The sequence below is a fragment of the Pelophylax lessonae genome (assembly GCF_965119305.1).
Source record: "Pelophylax lessonae genome assembly, chromosome: 6".
Classification (NCBI taxonomy): Eukaryota; Metazoa; Chordata; class Amphibia; order Anura; family Ranidae; genus Pelophylax; species Pelophylax lessonae.
In genome coordinates, this window is record NC_138773.1 from 214103061 (window position 1) to 214114860 (window position 11800).

An 11800-nucleotide genomic window follows, 5' to 3' on the forward strand; every position below is an offset into this window, starting at 1 on the left:
TGTAGGTACTTTGTTAATACCCTAATGTATTATATGAAATATATAGTATGGGCAACTTCTGGACAATGAACACCAATGTAAGGTGACATTAGATGAACCTTGGGTGTGACCTAGTTCTCAATGTGACAGGGTTTGTGTACATTTTGTGGGGTGCAGAAGGCCCTTGTATTTACACCACTGGCTAAAAAATAACACATGGCCATCATCACTTTGGATCAGCTGGTGAGAGACTACAGTCAAGAAACACACTGATGAATGTATTAACCCTTCCAAAGTCACACATATATAACACATGATTAACCCAAATAATTGTGTTTGGCATATGTGCCCAAATGATTATAATCCACAATACAGAATCATTGCAATTTTTGTTTAATGTGTTGAAAAATAATATATCTCTGACATTTATCTTGTGTGTCCAATCTTTAACAAGATTAATGGGTGTGTGACAGTGATTGCTGCCAGGACACAGCTCCTCTCCCCACGAAATAGTCCAGATATTCCTGGCGGATCTGACGGGCCCTGTGTGATGCCAATGCTGACCGTCCAACTTCCATTGACGTCATGGACTCCACTTGGTTAGAAGGTTGGGCCTCTCCACTTGTACCTGGCATAGCAGGGTCAGTATCCAGTTGCTGCAATACATAATTTTGTGCATTCCTGCGTAGGAAGTTGTGCAAAATGCAGCAACACAAGACCACATTATCCACTTTGTACAGTGCCAGGTTTATGGACGTCAGGAATATCCGGAACCGGTTGGCCATTATCCCGAAGGCATTCTCCACAACTCTGCGAGCTCTGGACAACCGGTAGTTGTAAATCCTTTGGTCTGGGGTGAGGTTCCTCTGAGGGTAGGGCTTCATGAGATGCTCCCCAAGCGCAAAAGCCTCATCTGCGATAAACACAAAGCTCATACCCTCAACAGTTTGCTCCCTGGATGGCAGGTTCAGAGTGCCGTTCTTTAGACGACGAGCGAACTCCGTCTGATCAATAACTCCCCCATCCGAATTGCGGCCATTTTTGCCAATATCCAAAAAAATAAACTCATAGTTTGCATTAACTATGGCTAGCATGACTATACTAAAAAAACCTTTATAATTATAATAAAATGTGCCGGAATTCGGAGGGGGGACAATGCGGACGTGCTTCCCATCAATAGCACCCCCACAATTGGGAAAATTCCACTTCTCCAGAAATTGATCAGAAATCTCCAGCCATTGCTCTGCGTTTGAAGGAAACTGTGGGGAAAAAAAAAAAAAAAAAAAAAAAAAAAAATAAATAAAATTAGTGCTTGAGCACATCACATTATTAATTACACACACAGTTGTCTGTTAAATGCTTATGCAACTTGCTAAAAAAATATACAACAGGAAGGCAAAGGTTTGGATATGGGGATGTAACATCTACATACATTTCTTTTCAACCTCCTATTGTTCTTATATTGTAAAGGGCTATACACACTAGAAGATTCTCTGAAGACTTTTTCGTGCAGATTTAACTTTTCTATGTAGTGCAAGGGCCTACCAGATTGCATAGGATTTGAAAGTGTTTGTTGGACCTCATATTATTTGGTTTTGGTAAATCGGAAGGATAAATTGTTCTGACAATCTTCTAGTGTGTATGGCCCATTATACTCACCAGCTAGAGCTGAGATTTACAAACTACGGCCCTCCAGCTGTTGCAGAACTACACATCCCATGAGGCCTTGTAATTCTCTGACATTCACAGACATGACTAGGCATGATGGAAATTGAAGTTCGTGAACAACTGGTGGGCCATAGTTTGAAGACCTCTGAACTTGAGCTTTGGTATATGCTGACTTTGAGATTTAGCATGTGGGTGGGGGATGGGTAAGTAAAACTGGGCATTTATACATCAATTAGGGCTTGTGGTCAGTGAAGGTTTTAACATCATTACATAAACATACAGAATCATAGGTGGGAATGGATGGACTGATGTATTTTAGATAAATCATTAACTAGGTACTAAAACATTGGCCAAGGAATAATTGTTTGAGGGAAAGCAATAAAATGACCCAAATTCAAAATACTGTTAACAGGCAATGCGTTTAGGGACACATAGGAGAGAATGGTGGGGTGGTTAGTGGGTAATTTTACAAATGGTTAAAGATAATCTACATCTTTACTACTATGTGCATGCGGACAGAGGGTAGTTTACAAATAATGGCCTGTGTCAATTGCTGTACATCCAAAAACATCATAATTCAGGTGAAACTAGTAATACATGTAATGTAATGTAAAAAATCAAACATACCTTGATATAGTCCTTCTGCAAGACCTTGATGATGGCAGAGCAGGTCTCAGGGATGATGACTCCAAGAGCTTGGGGGGAGATGCCTGTGGTGAACTTCAGATCCTGCAGGCTTCTCCCTGTTGCAAGATACCTCAACGTCGCAATTAACCTTTGCTCAGGAGTAATTGCAAGCCGCATACAAGTATCCTGCTTCAGAATATAGGGGGACACCAGGGCAAGAAGACGGTAAAAGATGGGATCCGTCATCCTCAAATAATTCCTGAAGTCATCAGGATTATTTTCCTGGAGCTCCCTCAGCAAGGACATATGAGAAAATTGATCACGGTTAAGCAACCAATTTTTCGTCCAGGAGGTCCGCTTCTTCTTCCTATTGCTCGTACGTCGTCTCAGAGCCAAAACTCCAACACTAACGACAGCAACGGACGAATTCACGGTCGCCATAATAAATTCTCGAACGATGTCTCGGAAAATAGCGAAATGTCGTCAACCAAACAAATGCTACCGAAATCAGCGCGAGATGCCCAGAAGGGTCACGGCCAAACACTCACTTCCTCTTTTGTAGCGGCGAACGTGCGTGGAACGTAGTGACGTCATTTTCTGTCGGAAGACAAATGTCCTGGGCAAGTTTGGAGCACTTTTCAACAGACAAACAACAAACACACCAGCCGCGAACATTTGTAGGACGTTCCGTCGGCCGACGATCGGTACGTGTGTACGGGGCTTCAGTGATTTGAAGTGGTCATGGTGGTAGGAGTCAGAAACACTGCACATGCTGGGATATTTACAATTATGTGCTGGGGGCTAGTTGCACTCCTAGTACATGTGACTTACTGCTGGTTGGTACTGCTGGCGGATACTGCTGGCTGGTACTACTGGTGGGTTCTGCTGGCTGGTAATGCTGGTGGTTACTGCTGATGGCTACTGCTGGCTGGTACTGCTGGCTGGTACTGCGGTGGGTACTGATGGTGGGTACTGCTGGCTGGTAATGCTGACGGCTACTACTGGTGGGTACTGCTGGCTGGTAATGCTGGTGGTTACTGCTAACGGCTACTGCTGATGGTTACTGCTGGCTGGTAATGCTGGTGGTTACTGCTGACGGCTACTGCTGGTGGTTACTGCTGGCTGGTACTGCGGTGGGTACTGCTGGCTGGTAATGCTGGTGGTTACTGCTGACGGCTACTGCTGGTGGGTACTGCTGGCTGGTACCGCTGGCTGTTACTGCTGGCTGTTACTGCTGGTGGTTACTGCTGGTGGTTACTGTTGGCTGTTACTGCTGGCTGGTACTGCTGGCGGGAAATGCTGACTCGAGACACATGACATCAACGGAGCGAAAGTGTGAGTAGTGGTGCTGGAGGAAGCATGCAGAGCCGATGCTTCCGGTATCTCTTGGTCTCCTTACAGGCGGAGTGCATTTGATGTCACTCCGCCTGTGACTGTCAGGACAGAGCCGATGTAACGTTAGAAAACCATACCTCGTGAAAATTCCATACCCACGTCACTTCCTGTCAGAAACGTAATGGAACAGCTGAGCAGCGTATCAGTGCGCATGCTCACAGCTCCGAATACGTAATTGAACAGCTGAGGAGCTTACTAGTGCGCATGCTCGGAGGGTATGGAATTGTCACGGTAGTGTGTGTAACGTTACACCGCAATGGTGACATTAAAGGTTACATTAAAACAGTTCGGCTGTAATATGAATCATCTCCACTCCTATCCCTGTCACTTCCCTGATCTGGGCTACTAAATGTAAAAGCGGCGGCGGGTCTATAAAATCTAAATGACGGATATCTCGGCTCCGTAAATTTATATTTTCATACACCCACTGCCGCTTTTACATTTAGTAGCCAAGATCAGGGAAGTGACAGGGATAGGAGCGGAGATGACTCATGTTGCAGCCGAGCTGTTTTATTGTAACCTTTAATGTAACCGCCGCAACAGCTGATGCGGTGTAACGTTACACACAGTACCGTGAAAATTCCATACCCTCCGAGAATGCGCACTAGTAAGCTCCTCAGCTGTTCAATGACGTAGGCGCTGACGTAGGTGCACTGGAAGTGACGAGGGTATGGAATTTTTACGGGTATGGTTTTTTCACGGAACACCGGAACTATACAGGAAGCATCGGCTCCGTTCTGACAGCGGACACAGACAGCCGGGATATGGCACGGCACTTGCGGGTGTCAGGGAGCCGCATGGGGGAGACTCCCACACATCGTGGGATACTTGGGATGTTTGATATATTTTGACTAGGTGTGGACCCCCTTTTACCTTCAGAACTGTCTTAATTCTTCATGGTATAGATTGAACAAGGTGTTGGAAACATTCCTCAGAGATTTTAGTCCATATTGAAATTAAAGTATCACGCAGTTGCTGCAGATTTGTCGGCTGCACAGCCATAATGCCAATCTCCCGTTCCACCACTGTAATGTTCTGGTACCTATGGTACCCTTATTTCCATTTCTCTCCTAACATTGCGTCCCATCTTGCTATCCAAATGGAAGGCATACACCTTTAAGGGCAATGACATCATCGCCGAGCGCCGCTATGAGCGGCTATTTCAATCGCCGGTTTGCTCTCACTCATTGCTCGATCAAACCGCATGTTCACCTTACCTTGTCTTGTGCTGCCGGAGCTTCTAGCTATACCCTTTGCCTGAACTGAACCGGAACCTCGCTGCCGATCCCGTATCTCGTTACCGGATCACTCCTTACTACTGGACCTTGCTACTACTAACTATCTAGTGATAAGTACCCCACAGGGGATTCCTTCCTAACCTGTACTTTCACTATCATCTACTGCATATTACAAAGACTATTACTATCTAATCTATTCCTATCATCTGCATAGATTGTTAGCTCTTGGAACTACCATCATCTATCATTGCACTAGGTTACTCTATCTTGTATACATTCTGCTGTCCCCTACCATCTGTACTATACATGATTGCTAGAACCTATCTGCATACTACCATCACCTACCACTCTCCTGAATACTATTACTGAGTGCTCACCATACTATCGCCTGTCTCTCACCTCTATACTATCATATATTCTATCACTCCAGGAACATCATATTGAGTGTATGTATATTGCATAACAGGCTGTGCACGGTGATGAAGTCCTGAGAGTTGGATATGTTGTTCAACAGAATCTCTACACGACTACTGAGTGTAACAATTCTGCAGCTGCAAATCCATTCATTAACAAAAAACGCATGAGCGTTACAACCACATCCCAAAGGTGCTCTATTGGATTGAGATCTGGTGACTGCGGAGGCCACTGGAGTACAGTGAGCTCATTGTCATGTTCAAGAAACCAGTTTGAGATGATTTAAGCTTTGTGTCATGGTGCATTATCCTGCTGGAAGTAGCCATCAGAAGATGGGTACACTGTAGTCATAAAGGGATGGACATGGTCAGCAACAATACTCAGGTAGGCCGTGACATTGAAACGATGCTCAATTGGTACTAAGGGGCCCAAAAAGTGCCAAGAAAATATCCCCCACACCATTACACTACCACCAGTCTGGACCGTTGATACAAGGCAGGATGGATCCATGCTTTTTGTAAATATTTTATTATATCTTTTCATGTGACAACACTGAAGAAATGACACTTTGCTACAATGTAAAGTAGCGAGTGTACAGCTTGTATAACAGTGTAAATTTTCTATCCCCTCAAAATAACTCCACAAACAGCCATTAATGTCTAAACTGCTGGCAACAAAAGTGAGTACACCCCTAAGTCAAAATGATCAAATTGGGCCCAATTAGCCATTTTCCCTCCCCGGTGTCATGTGACTCGTTAGTGTTACAAGGTCTCAGGTGTGAATGGGGAGCAGGTGTGTTAAATTTGGTGTTATCGCTCTCCCTCTCTCATACCGGTCACTGGAAGATCAACATGGCACCTCATGGCAAAGAAATCTCTGAGGATCGGAAAAAAAGAATTTTTGCACTACATAAAGATGGCCTTGGCTATAAGAAGATTGCCAAGACCCTGAAACTGAGCTGCAGCATGGTGACCAAGATCATACAGAGGTTTACCAGGACAGGATCCACTCAGAACCGGCCTCGTCATGGTCCATCAAAGAAGTTGAGTGCACGTGCTCAGCGTCATATCCAGAGGTTGTCTTTGGGAAATAGACGTATCAGTGCTGCCAGCATTGCTGCAGAGGTTGAAGGGGTGGGGAGATCAGCCTGTCAGTGCTCAGACAATACACTGTATCAAATTGGTCTGTATGGCTGTCGTCCCCAAGGGAAGCCTCTTCCAAAGATAATGCATAAGAAAGCCTACAAACAGTTTGCTGAAGACAAGCAGACTAAGGACATGGATTACTGGAACCATGCCCTGTGGTCTGATGAGACCAGGATAAACTTCTTTCATTCAGATGGTGTCAAGCGTGTGTGGTGGCAACAAAAATAAACAGATAGTAAAGTGCATTGTCTATCAGTAGTGTAAAATCAATCTTCAAATATAGAGTGCATAACGTGACAATATAATCAACAGTACTTTTAAAATATTGTAAAACCGATGAATATAAGTGAATTATCCAAATATAAACAATGATCCAAAATAAAATAACTGGTGAAAAAAGTGGCAAGTGCCAATTTCCAGTGCTGGATTTTTTCTATAAATAGTCCATTAAAACCATGCTTCCACTAACAACTTCTGTAGTGACCTCCACCGCAACACCCTGTGTACCTGGGTTCTCACCTCCACTCTTGTGACCAAGCCGCTAGGCAAGGTCCCACTGCGCAAGTTACTCTCTCAGGGTCGCCCTTCATGGAGGTGGTGTAACGGCCTTTCAGGGGAGTATTTTTATTTAGTAGACGTCCCTCATTTTACCATGCGAAATCGCATGAAAGAAATAGGGGGGGCCACAATAGTGCTTATAACTTTCAAACAATATTTATTAAAAAAGAGTAGTATTGTACTCACATGTAGTGGGTCCTCAAGTGCACCAAACATGAAACATTTGCATTGATTAGATGTGATGGCAATCTGGTGGTAATGGAAACCCTCTTGTGTGCTGCTCCTCTCCTTTTAGATTTGGCAGTGATACCGTCCGGGCCCCTCCCCTACGCGCACGACACAGGGTCAACGTGTCTTCAAAGGGGGATATGATGATCACCCACTACATGTGAGTACAATACTACTCTTTTTTAATAAATATTGTTTGAAACTTTATATTGTGCATCATTTATATTTTTATTTTTTTTTGTCTCAACAGTTGTTTGCAGGCTTCTTTGGCTTAGTGTTGGTCAGTGGACCTGACCTACAAGAAATCCCCTACCACGCCAGATCTAAGCTTCCATGGCATGCCAAGTCCTCCAAGCCTGTAGAGAAATCTCTCTCTGCATGAGGATTTGCTCCCATCCATTCAGCTCAAGGTACGGGGAGACTTAGCTTGTTTGCAGATTCTTGGCTTTCCCACATTCCAAACAATTGGGTCAGTGAACTGTCTCAGGCTATAAAGTAGAAATCCATTTTCATCTGCCAAAGATTTTTCTTTCCCTCAAATATTTGTCCACTGTGTCTCCTCAACCCTAAAGGGTTTACTTTAGCAGGCAGTGATTGCTCTGGTTTCCTTTGCAGGCAAGTTCAGAAGTTGGTATTCAGTCCTTTTCACAATGCCCAGGAAAGACAGAATTCGCCAAATTCTTGATCTCAAGGTTGTCTAGCCTTTGCAAAGATCTGTATATTTAAGAAAGAGTCCATCCAATTGGTGGGGCCTCACTGCAACAAAGTGAATTTCTGGCATCTATCAACATCAGGAATGTATACTTACATGTCCTGATTTGTTCACTCGATTATTATTATACAGGATTTATTTATATTAAACTCCATCAATGGTTTTTGTGCTTTCTGGTGGAAGATGAACCTTTCCAATTTGTGGCACTCCCATTGCAAGTCGTTTTAATCTGGTATAGCTGAACAATCTTCTTGTATGAGGATATGCTCTTTCTACCCGGGAAGTCAACCTGGGAGCCACACTTTGGAGGAGTTTGGCTGAATGTTAAACATCAGGAAGTTGTTGCTAACTTTATCTTTCTACTCTGAGTACCTGGCTTGATTCTATATACAGGTCAAGCCAAGGTGTTCCTTCCACTAGACACATTTTGGAAGCTCCAAGTCCATGTTCTTTTCCTGGCCATTCACAGATAGGCATCGATTCACACCTGCATGCGGGTTCTAGGCCTTATGGTTTCCTCATTCAGAGTGGTTGTGTATGCTCAAAATCACACACAGATTCTTAAGTGGAAGATTCTGGCCAGGGAAATCTTGTTATGGCTCCTTATCCTGGTGTAATTGGTTCACTCTTCTTTATTGATGCTAGTTGTAAAGTAGCTTAAACATCCTCACTGGAGAATTGTAATGATGGATGCCAGCCTAATCAGCCATGAGAGGGCTGATGGGACAACTGCCAACACAGGGCCTTTGGTCCAAAGAGTAATTTTGGTCAGTCAGTGTCTTGGAACTGCATGTGATTAAATTGTGTCTCTTGCTCTTTAGGGTCAGCCCCTAAAGGTTTATTTGGACAATGCGATGAACGTGGCAAATGTCAACCATCAGGGAGAAAGAATGAGCCCATTTGCAGCGTTGGAGGTCTCCCACATCCTTTGTTGGGTGGAGTGCCCTTTTCCAGCTCTATTTACAGTGTACACCCTGAAGTAGACAACTGGCTGGCAGACTAAGTCTGGATCAAAGAATGCGGTCTCTAAATCTGAATGTCTTCAGATCTGCTGAAGGTGGGGGATTCTAAAAGTAAATCTCCTGGCATCTTATCAGGAAAATAAACAGATTGGCTTTGTCATCTCTTTTTCACAGACATAGCTGCATTGCATACACTCCTGGGCACCTCCCTTTTTGGCCAGTCCTGCTGTCTCAGGGTTCAACATTCCCTCCTACTTTACAGTTGCTTTAATGGATTTTCTGTTGAAAGCCAGGTGTTAGGGCATAGGGACTGTCAGACTCAGTGATCACTACGATGCTTAAGGTTAGGAGATTTCAGAAGACCTATCATCACACCTGGAAAACGTATATCTCGTGGTGTCCTCCTCTGCGGGTTCATCCACGTACTTTCTTGGTAGCATTGATTTAGACTTTTCTTCAACAGGGAGTGGACCAAAAGCTAGCCTAGAGTACTATCAAAGGTTAGGTTCAGATTTTAGTGGTCTTCTTTTAGTGTCCGCTGGCCTCCTATTCTCTAGTTCACAGGTTAATCCACAGTGTTATGCATGCGACTCCTCCAGTCAAGTGGATGTCACAGCAGGACATACAGTAAACTGTATCAGAAACCATCTTTAGGGAATATTCAGAAACAGTCCCTGCAGACCCTTTTGCGAAAGTTGCCTTTTTGATGGTCATCCCCTCAGCTTGTGGGTTTCAGAATTGGGGGCTGTGACACGCAAGTCCCCCTTTTTGGTCTTGGTTTTGGTAAGGGCAAGTTGGTTTTTCCTCCTAGGCTTTCATTCTTGCTAAGGGTGGTTTTTGCTTTTCACCTTAATGAGGAAATCGTTCTTCCTTCACTCTGTCCCAGGCTGGTTCATCATGAGGAAGTGGCTGTTCATCGCTTGGACATAGTTAGGGCTGTACAATGTTTTCCTTTCTGACACTGCTTTTTTAGTAAAATGGACTCTGTTTATAGTCACAGAGTTACAGCGCAAGGGTCAGGCATCTTCTTTATCTACTAACTTGAAATGGAGTAGACAGACTATTGTTCATGTGTACACCATCAAGGATAAAAGATGTCTCCTTTTCCTGTCAATACAGATAAGTGTGCATTGTGGACTTTTCACTATCAGGTGTGTATTTCTTAGGTTTGTAAGGGGGCCACTGGTGCCAGTCCACACTTAAACAAAATTTTACAAAGTTGACATTGCCGCATTCTTGGATGCTAGTTGTGGATGAATAGCCTTAAGGCCCGTACACACGATCAGAAAATCGGATGAAAATACCGCTTTCGAAAGGATCGCACAATAATCTGATCATTAGTACACAGCTGTCATCCAAAATTATCCGAAGGGACAAACATGAGAATTTTTCTCTCGTACGATACCAGATTGTATGATATTTGTTTAATCAGTACAGTTTTTGTCCAAAAATACAATGTAAATGCAATACAAGGTGGGATCAGAGCATTATAGTGGTTGCCCCCTGGGAAGGTATGTGTCACATACCTTGTAGCAGAGCCTGACATGCAGAGGGAGACCTCTCATACAGCCCTGGCTCAGGCACCACTGGAGTTGCAACACTGGATGCGAGAGCTCAGTGGGGGTAAGAGTGCCTGTGCTGGTCTTCCGCTGGCAGCCGAGATGAGTAGCCGACGAGTCACTGGACAGGGCTGGATTGCTGAGCAGCAGGTAGAAGCAGGTACAGCGGTGCGGATGCACAGTGGATGCAAGACAGCGTCACTAGGCACTGGATGGAGCAGGATAGGCAAGAGACTGGAGCAGGTTCAGACAAGCCAGATCAGACACAGATAATCAGATATGGTTCAAGCAGCAGGCAGAGAATAGTCTGTGTACAGGCAGAGGTTGGCAGCAGGATATCAGGCAGGAAAGCAGGTATAGTAGAGTCTAGGCAAGCCAGGGTCAGGACTGGAGATAGCAAACGTAGTCAGACAAGCCAGGTCAATACAGGAATCAAATACAGGCACAGGAACAGAACTCAGGTAAAGCTGCAGATCAGACAGCACTGCACAAGTGCAGCTGCTGCCCTTATATACGCCATTTAGGCACCAATGCTAAACGGCTAATGCACGCGCATGCGCATAGGCGTTCAGATTTGGCAAATCTTTGTACGCACACGCGCATTCCTGCGCATGCGCATTCACCTATTACCGGAATGTCCCTGACAGTATAGATAGGATGGGACACAGAGTCATGTGTCACCAGATCTGTACAAGGGACATCACTCCTGAATTTTTACTCTGTCATATGAGAATGTTCGTACTTTAGTAACCTCTTCTTTTTTGATATTAAGACTTACATGCAAAAAAAACAAAAAAAAGAACGATCATTCGTTCGATAATCTCAATTTTTAACACCACTTTGTATACACTCCTTTAGGATGTACCAACGGTAAAAATCAAATGAATCTCCGCTGTGTCCTTGAAATGAAAGGATTTTTTTGCGCTCACAGAAAAAAAAATTCTCTGTGTTCATTGAAGGACACCCCTTTGGTCATTCTGTTTGTGACCAGTTTATATGTATTCTGTGCACTGCTTTGTGACTTCGCTGCCTCTAGCAAATGGAGAGGGTTTGGCCACTGGTAGGAGCCAAACTTCGACTGTACTTCTTTTTTTTTGTGCCTAGCATCCTACAATATTTTTGGTGGCTCTATAACTCAAAAGTCAAGATCTAAAGGATCTCTGCTGTCTCCTTCAATAAACACAGAGAACATGATTTTTTTTTTTTTTTTAAAGCTAGTAAAGTGTCGTTATAGCTAAAGCTTCATTCTGACCTTCAAATGTTGATGCTCCCTGCTAATTAAAAAGTTTCAGCTTCAAAATAACTCTGGTTATCT